This window comes from Populus nigra, chromosome 13, assembly GCF_951802175.1.
Source record: "Populus nigra chromosome 13, ddPopNigr1.1, whole genome shotgun sequence".
Lineage (NCBI taxonomy): Eukaryota > Viridiplantae > Streptophyta > Magnoliopsida > Malpighiales > Salicaceae > Populus > Populus nigra.
In genome coordinates this window covers 984375-999288 of record NC_084864.1, presented here as the reverse complement: position 1 = coordinate 999288, position 14914 = coordinate 984375, and the positions used below count along the sequence as shown (strand labels likewise).

The following is a 14914-nucleotide window of genomic DNA, read 5'->3' as shown; positions in this document are numbered from 1 at the left end:
AAGCAAAAAATTAAAATTTAATATTTTTAAATTATTTTAATATACTGTATCAAAAATAATTTTTTAAAAATAAAAATATATTATTTTATAACAGATTTATTTAAAACGACAATAGCGGTCATTTCAATTTTAAAGCAAACATTTCTTCACCAAATTGAAATGAGTCCCTTTTTTAACTTTTGCAGGATTTGAATAATGGGTCTCGGTGGAATAGTCGGTTTCCTTTTGTTTTTTAAAAGTGATTTTTTTCAATTTAAATTTTATTTTATTTTTTTATTTTAATTAATTTTTATATATATATTTATGAATAACGATAGTTGAATACAGACACTAACATTAATGGTGGTTGTTTAATATAACTGTTATTTCTATTAATGGTTATTTAAAATTGAAATGGGTATGTTTAATAAACAAACGCTATTGTTATTAACAGTTGTTTAATATAGACGCTAACAAAAATAATATTTGTTTAATACACCAGCTATTTCTATTAACAGGTATTTCTCCATGATCTCGGATTCCCTCTCCCACATCATTCTTTTATCTACAAATTCCTTCACAATACTCTCGCTGAAGAAACTCTTCTATTTCCAAGCATCTTCTCCCTTCAATCCATGATTTTGACTAGCTTGGTCACTAGATTTAAATCCTTAAAGAGAAGATTGCAGGATTGGAGAGAAAAGTAAACAAACTCTTAACATCTTTACCTTTTCCTCGACCCCAAGCGATGAGGTCCTGGCAAAAGTTTCTGTCCAGTAGCGAGCTCTGCCAACAAAGGTCTGGTAGTCTCTAAGATACTGCAATATCCATAGATACCAAGTTGATATGTGAAAATATTTAACTGGAAAAAGAAAATCTACTGAAAAGAATAGCAGCAATAACCAAAGTAAAATAGCCTCTGAGATATCGCATTTCAATGAGCAAAAAAACCAAGCCCAAGAGAGGTATTTAATACATAACCAGTGACAAAGAATGGCAACGAACTAGACCTGTTGCCCTACAACAGCATCTTGAGGGTCATAGGTTCAGGAGCAGAGAGTAATGCTTGGACAGAAAGAAGTGTTGTCTTTAGAGTGAGTGCCTATCAGCTCAAGCACAGACTGAATGCAACTATAATGCATCAGTGTCAACTAATAAACAATTAGCGAACAACTGATAATTTTAAAAGCTAAAAATTGAACATGTCAAGAACAAATTAGGCAATCCAACAGTTTGTGCAAGTTCAGCTTAGACTGGAGATGTATAAGCTCCACATTATAGTAAATTTCAAATAGCTTGTGCAACCTATTATTGTCTACAAAGTGTACAAAACCTTAAAAGAGAAGAATTCAATGACCGTGCTCATCTTAAATAGAAGAATTCAATGAAGATGGTTTTATTATTTAATCATGCTCAAAGATTAGATCGCAATTCAAAAAGTTTGTTTTGTTTTAATATGATTTTGAGTTTTAGACTAATTAAAGTCTGTTTTAGTATTGAGAGTGAGGTTATGAAGATTTTTATAATATTCGCAGATAAAAAGATGTTGGAATATAGGTTCTAAAAGCTAGAAAACTCATATCCCAATTTTAACATTTATTGTTTGATTCCAGGTTCATCACATCCTTGTACTTTGTACATTTATTTAGATTGGTTAGGTGAAGTAATTTGATTTGTATGTAATCTAACTTATTATTTGATGATATGTATCCTAAATAATTCAGTTTTGAATGTATGCACTTAATTAGTAAAAGCACTTTAAATATGTATTGTTAGGTATAATATCTTTATAGCTTTATATGATATTGTTTTGGATTATCCATGTCATAACCCAATTCTGGGTTATTCCCCAAAAATTTATTTTTTTCAAAATAAGATAAAAAAAAAAATAAAGGCTGACAACGTGGAGAAAACAGGCCGGGGAATCAAGCTGCAATTTTTTAAGAAAATTCAAGGCCTAATTGTACCCCATTATACCCAAGAATATAGGAAAAAAAATGGAAACTCAAGGTCAAATTAAATGATTATTGGATGAATTTGCATCCAAAAATAGAAATACTTGGTGGATGCTTTTGTCAAGCAATACAAGTACAATATGGACATTGCTCCTGATATAACCAGTTTGTCCAATCTAGAAAAAAAGGATAAGAAAAGCATAAGGGAATATGCTCAAAGATGGAGAGATCTAGCTGCTCAGGTGCATCCCCCACTTTTGGACAAAGAGATGGTCACTCTATTTGCCAACACGCTTAAAGACCCATACTCCGAGCATGTGATGGGTAGTTCGGCCTAACAATTTACTGACGTTGTGGCAGTAGCTGAGCGCATAGAGCAAGGAGTAAAAAGTGGTAGAATCTATGTACCTATGGAGAAAAGGGGCTTCGAAGGTAAAAAGAAAGAGGTTGACTATGTTGAGGGTAGGAAGAAACCATTCCAAAAATACCACACTCCATCATTTTCACCCCAAATCGCTAACATCAATCTCAACTTTTCTTTTCCTGCCAGAAAACTTGAGCCTCAAATCAAACACCAAAGAGCCCAAGAACAACTACCTCCATTACCGCTACCCTTAAATGAGATGTACCAAAAACTACTAAGCATCAGGCAAATAGCTCCAGAACCCCTAACACCTCTGCAGCCACCTTACCCTAATTGGTATAGGCCAGATCTCACTTGTGAGTACCATGCTGGCGCCATGAGACACAGCATTCATACTTGTAGTGCCTTCAAGAAGAGGCTCATGCATTTGATTAAAGTTGGATGGATAACCTTCGAAGGAACTCCTAATGTGAGTTCGAACCCTCTACCCAATCATGCTTCAGGTACTGGATCGGTGAATGCACTGGAGGTGGAATGCTCCGGAAACCTCAAAGCACTGATGGCAGGAGTAGGGTATGAAGAAGGTAGTGGGCACTCTCGACAATAGGGGACAAAGTTCTACTATAGAATGGGAAAATGGAGCCTACCCAATTATTTCCTTTTGTTTGATCATGTTTGTTTCAACCTGTTTTAGTCTTGTTGGCAATTTAGCTCATAATGCCACAAAACTTTTTCTGTCAAATGAGCATTTCCTGTTAATAAAATCATATGTTTTCCTGTGTTCATGATGTGCCTTCATGCAAATAACATACTGAACACACATTTTACTCACAAAACCACTGCACCAAGAATTCTTTGGTGTTTTCTCTTTTTTTTCTCCAAAAAAAAAACGAGCATGACCCCATGTTTTCACAAGGATTTTTGGGAAATCAAAGTTTTAATACAAAAACAAAAATCAAATTAGTGTTTGTTCTGATAAACAAGTTCTGAAAATTCAAGTGATATCCTAACACCTATAAAAAAACCTGAAAGACAACTCGAACACCATGAGATAACTTCAAAGCTGAGTTTTGATTGCATGAATAATGAGAAACCATTTTGCATATTCGCATATGAGAAAGCAAAGCTTGCCAATTTTGAATGCATGCATTTGAAATGAAGAAAGGCCATCTTTGATAATCCTTTCACAAATTCTAAAAAAATCCCTTGAAGTCCCTTTTTGAGCCTAATGCATTTTTCTTGAAAAATAACCTTGGCTAGGATCACACCGTACACTGGGGGGCAAGTGCAAAAACATCCTTAATGACTAAAAGTGCCCAAACAACCCTAGGGGGCATGAAAAAGTCCTCAACATTATATAAAAGTACCCAAACAAAGCTGGGGGGCATGAAAGAAAATCCTCAATGATCAAAAGTGCCCAAACAAAGCTGGGGGGCATGAAAGAGTTCCAAAAATATTTGAGCGTGCCATAAAAATCACTAATATAATGATGCTCAAAACCAAAAGGAGAAAAGGCCCAACTTTGGGGGGCACCGTGGACCATTTTGCAAATCAATTCCAAGGTCCAGAAATTCACGGGGAAAAAAAAAGAGTTTGGGATATAAACACTAGTGATCCTTAGTCTTAAAGTCCATTAAACACCTTTTGAGCCTATAAATATCCTTTTTCTTCATAGCCAAGAGCCAAAGCCTACGTTACATGCCCAATCAAGCCCTTTCTGATCAAAGGCAAGCAATTTAGATTGGCAGGCTTTGCTTTTCCATGCGAAACAAGTCATTATTCATGCAAGCAAAATGAATGCTTTGAAAACTGGTTCTTTGAAACCCTCAAATTGAAGTTTGAACCGCTTTGACCAACATAACATTTTCACCTAAAGCAAAACAAAATTTTTCAACACTCATGCAAACCTATCCATGAGAATCGCTTGAATTTTTCAGAATAAGTTTGTTTTGAACAATCATCAAAATGATTTTTCAGAATAGCTTTGAAATTCCAAAAATTCTTCATGAAAACAACTCCTTGTAAATAACCAAATCTTCTTCCACATAGCCTCATCCCCAAGGAAAACCCAAATTGAACACTCGGAGACATGATCAAACTGGGTGGCAATCCACCAAAACACATAGGGCTGACTCCATAATTCTCCTTCTAAGAAAATAGAAAATGTTGGGCGAAGCTGAAGGTTTGTAGGTAAAAAAGTATGCTAAAATTGTACCCTCTTAGAGGTCAAGATCACAAGATATGACTCGAGTAAGCAAGAGCAGAAGAGCCATCAAAGCTTACTATCAGAGACTCAAACTTTTGAGAAAAGAAAAACTCCATGAAGAAAAGGGGACCTATATTTCTCAGGTAAGTATACATGCATATTAATCATGATGCATAACTTTCATCCCTGACAGATCGGTGTCTCATCGTCACCTCTTTTTGAGCGGACTGTTGAGCCCTCATCATTTAGATAGTGTGCTTTCTAGCCCTATCTATCTCTTTTCGAGTGCACCTTAGAGCCCTCGATCACCTCAGGTAGTGTGTTTTCTAACCATACCTCCCTTCGAGTGCGCCTTCGAGCTCTCACCTCATGGGTAATGCATTTTCTAACCTTACCTCTTTTTCAGTGCGCCTTCGAGCCCTATGGGTAGTGCGCTTTCTAACCCTGCCTCCTTTCGAGTGCGCCTTAGAGCCCTCGATCACCTTGGGTAATGTGTTTTCTAACCCTGCCTCTTTTTGAGTGCGCCTTAGAACCCTCGACCATCTTAGGTAGTGCATTTCCTAACCTTACTTCTTTTTAGTGCGCCTTCGAGCCCTTAATCACCTTGGGTAATGTGTTTTCTAACCCTGCCTCTTTTTGAGTGCGCTTTAGAGCCCTCGACCATCTTAGGTAGTACGTTTCCTAACCTTACCTCTTTTTAGTGCACCTTCGAGCCCTCATCTCATGGGTAGTGCATTTTTGAGCCCTCACCTCTCAGGTAGTGCGTTTTCTAACCCTACCTCTTATCAAGTGCGCTTTTTAGCCCTCGTTCCCCTTTGAGTCCTTTCTCTTTTCGAACGCTCATTTGAGCTTCCACCTCTTGAATAGTGCACCTTCAAGCCCTATCATGTTGTCCTTTCAAGACGTTTCATTTTTTAGATGGGTAGGTCACCCAATACAATCAGACCTCATTGAAAAATCTTTTCATCTGCCATTACGGCCGGCTGCCCATTACAATAAAACCATTTTGAGAAATCTTCGCATTTCTCACCACTTTGAAAAATCCTCATATTTTTCACCTCTTTGAAAAATCTTGGTGTTTTTCACCTGGGCAGGTCGCCCATTATAATAAGACCACTTTGAAAAATCTTCGTATTTTTCATCACTTTGAAAAACCTAGGCAGGTCACCCATTACAACAAGACCACTTTGAAAAATCTTCGTATTTTTCATCACTTTGAAAAACCTAGGCAGGTCACCCATTACAACAAGACCACTTTGAAAAATCTTCGTATTTTTCATCACTTTGAAAAACCTAGGCAGGTCACCCATTACAACAAGACCACTTTGAAAAATCTCTGTATTTTTCACCATTTTGAAAAAATCTCCGAAAAATCTTTGTATTTTTTACCCGGGTAGGTCGCTCATTACAATAAGACCATCTCAAAAAACTTTTTTCATTTTCCATTGGTAGGTCACCCATTACAATAAGACCATCTCAAAAAAAAATTTCATTTTCTGTGGGTAGGTCACCCATGATAATTCGACCACTTCAAAATCTCTGAATTTGCAAAAGAAAAATCTTCCAGTTTTTATTCTGAGTGTGCTTTTTAGCCCTCAAAAGGATTCATCATTTCTCAATATGATGAGTCCATCATCTTTCATTCTTCTTTACAACGCCTACTACCTAAAGTCTCTTCAGAGACTTTCTATCATAAGCATTGTAAAGAGGGGGGCAACTGTCATAACCTAATTCTGGGTTATTCCTCAAAAATTTATTTTTTTCAAAATAAGAATAAAATAAATAAAATAAAGGCTGGCAACATGGAGAAAGCAGGCCGGGAAATCAAGTTGTAATTTTTGGAGGAAATTCAAGGCCTAATTGTACCCCATTATGCCCAAGAATGGAGAAAAAAAATGCGAACTCAAGGTCAAATTAAATGATTATTGGATGAATTTGCATAAAAATTAAGTCCAATGACATAATTAAATTTTTAATAGGCGAATTTGATTTAATCATGGGCCAAATTAAATTTTAATTATGTTTAAGAATTAATTTGGGTCCAATTGAAGGATTTAATTAAGTGCAAGGACTTAATTATACTTTAAATGGGTCAAATTAATTTTATTTGGGGCTTAATTGGTGAAAAATTAAGTTTGGGAGCCTAATTTGGGCTTAATTGAGAAGATTGGAATTTTAAGAGACCAAATTTAATTTTTACCAAGTTAATTGATTGAAATTAGGGGCCAAATTGCAAGAAAATTGAAGTTTTGGGGTCAATTTGGAGCTAAATTGAAGAAATCTGAGACCAAGGACCATATCGCAATAGGCGCGTAACTTCGGGGCTCCAATTGAAGTTCATCAGGGGCTTAATTGCAAATGTTTAGGGTCAATTAAAGGTTCAATTGAAAGCGATTTAAAAATGGAGGGCTGAAATGAACTTTGGCCAAAATCAGAACTTTGGTATTGTTCATCTTCTTCTTTAAATCTCTGAAATAACTTCTCAGATTACCTACTTTATAAGTGCATTTAATGCACATAACGTCTACCAAATTTAACCAAACATGCACGAAAATGATCCTCTGTAGTTCCTCTATATCTCCATGTCAATAGTTTAGTGTGAATGACAATTAATCGGCGCAGGTGTCGGCCTAAACATGCCAACTTATGCAACTTTTTCTGCAGATTTGACAGTGCACCATGCCTACTTTGAGCCAACGGATGGGATCCTTCCCAACAGAATCAAGGGCTGAAATTTTACCCTGGTGTAGACGAGATTACCCTCTTCCACCGCCTATAAATAGAGGCTCCATTGGTGACCTGAGAGAGGAGAAAATCGGGTCCAAAATCAGAGAAAAAACCAGCCACCTCCCTTGTTTTTCTTCTTTTTCTACCGCCTCTCTCTTTCTCTCCTTTCTCCTTCTCAGTCGTGCCTTCAGTCACCGCCACCACTATCACCGCCGGCTGGACAACCATCCTCTCCACCACGCTTCTCCCTCTCCACTGATGCTTCTCCCTTTTTCTCTATAGTGGCAGTAGCTCATCAGCACCTCCATTTTCGTTTTCTTCCTTCTCCAACACCGGCAGCAGCAACATCAGCGCCAACCTTTATCTCCACAATTGGCTTTACCACCATAATTTCCATCAACCTAGCTCCTCATTAGTGGCAGAGCAGCCACCGTGACCCTCTCTTTCTTCTCCTTCCAGCTTTTCTCTCTCCTCTGCAACCTTTTCTTCTTTCTCTCACAGCCGACTCCGGCCACTGTCACCTCAGCCGAAGCCTCCTGAGCCACCGGCCAGACATCCCCAGCACAACCAAAGACCCTCACCACCTCAGGTGGTTCTCCTCCCTGCATTGCCTCCTTCTTCTTCGTCGAGATCGCTGCATGCAGAATCCATTTCTGCATGCAACGGCAGAATAATTAACATGCTTTTGGGCTGGGCCAGTTTTGGCCTAGCTCAAATGGTTGGGCTGATCTGGCCCAACTCCCTTTTTAAAAAAAAAATCCAAAAAATTTCAAAAATCTTTTGAAAAAAAATTTATGATTTTTCTCGCATATTTTTCTATCACTTTTATATAATATCGGGTTGTATATTTACACTATAAAATACAAGTCCGGTATTAAAATACATGGTTTTCTCCAAAATATTTCAAAAAAAATAAAAAAATAATTCAAAACATTTTCAAAAAGAAAAAAAAATATTTTATTGCATACAGCCAAATCCTAAAATTTTTCCAAGCATATTTTTCACACAAAAAAAAAAACAAAAATTGCATCTTTTACATGTTTTAAAAAATGGATATCGTAACCGGTTCATGATTATCCATTAGGATCTGGCCAACATGTCAAAAATATTTTTCTAATCTTTTTTTTAGGATCCAAATGTAAACTTTAATATTTGTATGGTGTAAAATTACACGATAAAGTACACCCTCAGGTATTAAAGATACAAGGTGTAAATAAATGCGATGTTAAAATTCAGACTTTAGAACGGTTAGGATTTAACCCATAAGGTAGAGTCTTTCTTATGAAGAGAGATTTGTCTTGAGCCTTAGAAAAGACCAACGAATAGAAACCCAACTTAGAAAAAAACAATCAAACAACAATGCAGCTTACCTTAGGTAGGGTGCACTGGGGGTGATGTGTCTTCCCCTTGCACAACCAGTCCCTTACTCAAACTCTCGCAGACCATAGGTTCCTAATGATCATAATACTAGGTGGCGACTCCTGAACCTTAATCATAATTTTATGATTAAATCCAGAAAACCTTCCCAACACACAACAGCCTTCATCAAGAGGCACGACAGAGAGCCTCCGTCGTCGTTAGACGACGTCGCGCCCCCCATAACAATCCAGATGATTGATTGTGATAAGTTGATGATGAAAACAACAAAGTGGTTGTCGTGTTGTGGTAAAAGAAATGATTCGGGATGGTTGGACCGCGAATTAAGAAATTGTTTTGGACGTGTACATGGATGTCCTAGATATTAGGGAACTTTGCTGAAATTTCGATTGTAATTTTGGTAGAGTACTAATTGATTTTAAGCACTAATACTATATTTTTACCTTATCTGAAATTAAGGGACATTACAAACCTAGATAAAAATCAATCAAAAACTTTAGGACTGAATCAAAAAGGTTTCAAAAATCAAATGACTAAACTGAAAAAACAACAAAAAAGTGACAAATTTGAAAACAAATATCGGACATATTCGAAGAGATTTTAAAAATCAATTGTAACGTTTCATTTTCCGGGATTAAAAAAAACAATCATACTATCAAAATTTATGGGTAAATGTTTTTTTCCGACTTATTTATGATTTACTGAAATTTTGGCAGGGTCTCCTCTATACCGAGAGGGTCCCAAGTTATCGACAATTTATCATGTACACATTTTATGCTCATTTTACAGTCATAAGATATTCATATATCATCGCAACCACAATCATTACTAGTCATAAGCATAATGGCTCGCATATTCATTTCTTTTCATTATTATCCATCATTCTTCACCAGGTACACCCATCTTACTACCTTATCCTAAATTTAGGGAGATTACTGCCGACATTAATAATTTCTATTAGTGTCATTAGTCACTCTTATCCAGACCGATTAATCAAATCCTTGGTAATGCTGACACCAACTTACCGGTTGGTGCCATTAACTATTTCCAACCCAAAATAGTCAATCAATTCTTTTCTGCCTCACCTTGGAGATTTTTCCGGTAATGCCGATGTCAAGGTCTCTTGACATCATTAGGGGAAGCTAATCAAATATCATGGGTTTGTCGATACCGACATTGTCTATCGATATCATTAACTATTCTTATCTTGAATAGTTAATCAAGTTGAACATTCATTACTTTTCCATCGAGATCATGCCCATGGTTGTTAAAAACGAGTTTTGACTCGTAAAATCGCCAATTTTACGAGTCAAAAGGCATAAAACGTGTAAAATCAGGTTTAAAACTTGAAAACTGATAAAATCGATTAAACTCGCATAAAATTGGGTCAACCCATAAAAAACATAAAAACCGGTCCGAATTCACGATTTCTGCTGAAATGAAAAACAATGTGAACTGCCCTTTTTGCTTTACCCTTTCCCCTGTCATCGTCTCCATTCCCCTTTTCTGCTTCACCCTTTTCCCCCATCCAAATCTACAAGAACCCCAAAATCACCAGAGGCCAAGTAGATCAAGAAATTAGACTGAGAAGTGAGAAATCGGTTGCACTCTCCACTCTTTACTCACCAGCAGCGCCTTTGATTTTACACGTTTTGACTCTCCACTCACCATAACGTTCTTGGCGAGAAGAAGATAAGAATTTATAAGGATGTTGTTGTTGCATGAGAATTATTTCCTTGTTGTTTTGTGTTCTGTGTTTTATTCATGTTATGTGTTTTATTTAATAGTGGTTCATTTTGTCATGTTATGTGTTCTTGCATGAGAAAGAAATTAGTAACTGAACTGATAAGAGTACCTATCAAAATAATTGGAATTTGCTTTACCTTTTGGCCTGTACCTAAAAATTACCAGAAAAAGATCAAGATCATCAAACTATATTTCATTAAAAAAAAATAAAAAAACAAAAAGCAAGTCAGTTGAATCTCTGTCAATATTATGGTGATTATGGATTTACTATTAGTAATGGTTTCTGGGTTTTTTCTTTTCTTTCTAGATATTAAACTAACCCTCAGTGATTTTAGCATCAATGTATTTCGTCTTGATCCTACTGTGTGCATATATCATGGTGATTTACTTCTAGGATAGGAAGCAGATCAAAGATGTACTAGGAAAGTTATGGGAAATTAATTATATTCTGTTTCTATTTAGGAGCTGAACAATGTCATCTAGTAATGAATTTCTTTTTATAATTGCACTATGTTGTTGTCAGGATATGGGTGGGCCTTCTACCTTCCCAAATGCATCTATCTCTAATTAGTTCCATCATCAAAGTGGGCATCATAAATTTTTTAGACTTCACCTTTTGAATTTAACTGCGGAACCATCACAGCTATGCGATTCTCTGCTTTTCCTAGCATTAAGAGAATGCATTCCTATCAAAATACTCATAGGGTGTGTATGTGCCTCGTAGCATAGGACTTGCTTCCCATCAGCAATTGTATTATGATTCTATTCAATTATTTTAATGCTCCAGATATTGAAGGAACAAATATAAGCTATTAAGAAAACACAAACTTATTTGAAAAGGAAAAACAACATCATGCTTGTGCATTAGTTGTTTACCGCAAAATTCCATGATAATCTCAATTATTTTGGTTGTGATTTCTATGGCTAAAGAAGCTTTCTTTTATTAATTAATTGAACTTTTTTTTTTGCACTGCTGCTTGCTTGTGTGTGAATCTGAAACGATGTTAGCACTAATGTATATCGCCACTACTGCTTATTTGCGTAGACATGCATGTTATAGGAACTAAGGACATTTATTTGGTTGTTGTGTGATTATTAATTGCTTTGTTTTGCACACTTATGGATAATGTATTTGCTTCTTTTTAGAAACCTAACTTGTTTGAAACAGATTGCTTAACTCACTGTGAATAATACACGTTTGCTTGTGAAAGTTTGGTGGGGCTTTGTGATGCTTGCAAAGGAGAATGGCATAGCAACTCTGTTGTATAATTGGCCATGGAAATCATTTGGTTAGGTTGATTACAAAAGATATTTCAGGGTTTATGGCTAGAAAAAGAGTATCTTTAATTTTCAGGATTATTGCTAGCAAAAAGAAAACTGTGTAATAGTTGGGAATGCATTTTTCATATCCTTAATTTTTTACTTGTGATTTTACGATTTTTAGTTAAAATTTTTTACTTGTGATTTTATGATTCGAGTTTACAATTCGAGTTTATATTGTATATTCCGTGTCATGTCAAAAAAACGTTTTTAACAACCTTTATCATGCCGATGTTAACAAATCTTGCTAACATCATTAGTCGCTCATATTCGGGATCAACTAATCAAGTTCAGAGGCGGTTGTTTTGGATTGCTCATTATAGTTCGTTATTCGAAATCAAAGTCCATAAGTCCACGACCAAAATCATATTTCAATCCAAGTTTGTTTCATCATATCTTTCCTTTCTTTAACTTCATTCGCAAGGAGAGTATAGGTGTGAAACACCTACCTACCACCGATGCTCGATTTATGTTCTCTTGTTGTTCTTGTACTCCCCCTGCGATTCCTCCTGAATTCACAAATACACCACATTAGTTTATCTCCAATTTTCATTTTGCAAATAGCAAGGCAACAACAACAACATTTACTCTTTATGTTTCATTGTTTTAAATCATTACGCACATTATCAACTTTCTTTTCAAATATGGTTTATCCCCTTCCGGTGTCAAGATTCGATGTTATAAAAATTTTGGTGGAAAGGAAACTAGTTTCTGCCCCTATCACGGCTAAAATTTCTCATTTTCTCAATTCTCATCGAATCTGCCAACAGGGGCGACCTTTCTTAATAAATGTACTTATATCTGGAGCTCTAGAGCTCCACATCGGGCGAGGTCAGATTCATTGGAAAGGTAAAATATCAGGCTATAATTTCTATGAATATATTTTCTCAAATTTTGTTGTTTTGAGGCCGAATATCCCCTAGAACAGGAGTGACGAATCTATCCAGATTTTGTCAACGATTCCTAAGTGAGTTTTCTGCCAACCTCACTTCTCTTTTTCTTCCATAATATTTATTTTCTATGTTTTCCTACATCTCATGATTCTTCCCATGCCGAAATTATGAGCTATACACATGGTTAATAATTTTGTTTTTGCTTTATGCAACACGTATCAAACTCGCGAAGTCTTATATTATCAAATTTTCTACACTTTTCCCTATTAGCGAGCTTTCTACTATAATTGATTGATGCATAAAAATACATAACACACCAGAATTCTTCTTCCCTCCTTCACTTGGCTCTTGGCTGAACATGGCCTAAAAGAACTAATGGTCCCTTTCCTCTTTTTATACACGCATTTCATCATTGTTCATACCATAACAATATGTTTTAATGTTCTTATGAAGCTACAAGGAAAAAAATCAGAATTTCTCCTCTCCCTCTCTAACCCACCATAGTCGGCCACTCATACTCCATTGGCCATTGGTCTTGTCTTAATTTTCTCTACATAGTTTCATCTTTTTAGGCAACGTATGCTATTCTAATCCATTTAATTCCAATCATTTCTGTATTTTCCCCAATTTTTACTTAGGAATCCTATTTTTAAAAAACTTCAAATTAGTGCACAATTCTTAATTGAGTTTAAATTAGTTTTCCCAATTAGTTTAGAACTACATACCTGGGGGAAATTTAAGTTAAATTTCTGGTTTGGTTAAAATTTCTTAGCTCCTTTTTCTTCACATGCAGCCAACCCTCCCCTTTTTTTTTCTTAATAACTTATTCACTTTTCTTCTTGTTAATCCTTTGCCCAAATGTGTTTTCCCCACCTAGTAACTTTAAGGCTTGTGTAGGTATACTAGTTTAGGTGTTTTCTCTTAGGTTTGATGAGGGAAAAATCTAAAATTTTTCCTTCCCTTTTTCTTCTTATGTCCAGCCATGGGAAGGAGAAAAAAAGATATTTATAGTCCCATTTTCTTTTAATTCTACTTTAGCCCCTTTTATTTCCTCTCTTTTACAATTTGGTCACTCTTTTCCTATTCTTATTCCTATTTCTTTTTTTATAGAAAGAATCCTTCCTAACCATTTTAAATTGATTTTAATTTCCCCTCCCCCGAATGAATATATATATATATATATATTTCTAATTTTCTTCTCTTTTTTTTGTAAAGTTTTATTCTCGAGTTTCACATTCTCCCCTCCTAATGAGAATTTCATCCTCAAAATTGATGTGACATACATGTTTTGGAGAATAGATGGGGGTATTTCTCTTTAATCTCGGATTCCCTCTCCCACATCTCTTCTTCTATCTGCAAATTCCTCCACAATACTCTCACCAATAAAGCTCTTTTATTTCTAAACACCTTTTCGCTCTGATCCATGATTTTGACTGGCTTAGTTTCTAGAGTTAAATCCTCCCTTATTTCAATAGGAACTGGAGGTAGTACTCATGAAGGGTCCACCTCTGCCTTTTGTAATAAGGATACATGAAACATATTGTGAATTTTATCCAAATACATAGTAGTTACAGTCGATAAGCAACCAGTCCGATCCTTTCTACAATTTCAAAGGGGCCAATATGTCTTAGGGCGAGTTTCCCTCTCATTCCAAATCGAATGATGCCCTTCCACGATGCCACCTCTAAGAATACCCTGTCCCATGTTTGGAACTTCAGAGGTCTCCTTTGATTGTCCGAATAACTTTTCTGTCTGTCTTGAGCTTCCTTCATTCTCTATTTGATCATCCTTACCTTGTTGCTTATCAATTGTACTATTTCGGGACCTACTTATGGTTTTATTTTTTTTTAACTTGGGACCCTTTCGGTATAAGGGAGACTTTACCGAAATTTTGATAAATCTTAAACAAGTTGGCAAAAAACATTACCCATAAATTTTGGTAGTATGATTGTTTTTTAAATCTTGAAAATAGGAATGTTACATCGATGGACTAAATTGAAAGAAGGATGGGAGAGTTCACGTTGCATGTTTCACATGTGTTAGGGTATGAGGAAAGCCTGACACCTTTGGGTGATGTGTGTGCCTTTCTCCGTGCTTTGATTGGTGGCTTTATTGATTCTGTTGCAGTCGACGAGGCGACCTCTTCTCTATAAGGTGGTGTTATAATAGGAGCTCCAGTGTGACTCCAACAACTCATTCTTTTTTTCCTTTTTTCTCTCTCTCTTTTTTCTTTCTTTGATTTCTATGTTTGGCTTATTCATTTCTTCCTTCTAGGCCTCAATGTTTTTCTATTCTTCAATTCTAGTCCTTTGACTCTCAATCTTTAGAAAAATGAAGAATTCAATCA

The 14914-nt window shown here is 35.9% G+C and overlaps 1 long non-coding RNA gene across 1 annotated transcript; it reads right to left on the bottom strand.

Moving 5' to 3' along the window:
* Positions 1 to 359: 359 nt before the first annotated feature.
* Positions 360 to 1371, bottom strand: LOC133670508 (uncharacterized). Its single transcript, XR_009834102.1, has 2 exons — positions 990 to 1371; positions 360 to 797 (listed from the first exon to the last, which is right to left on the bottom strand). It is a non-coding gene; the product is annotated as an uncharacterized LOC133670508 (long non-coding RNA).
* Positions 1372 to 14914: the final 13543 nt, after the last annotated feature.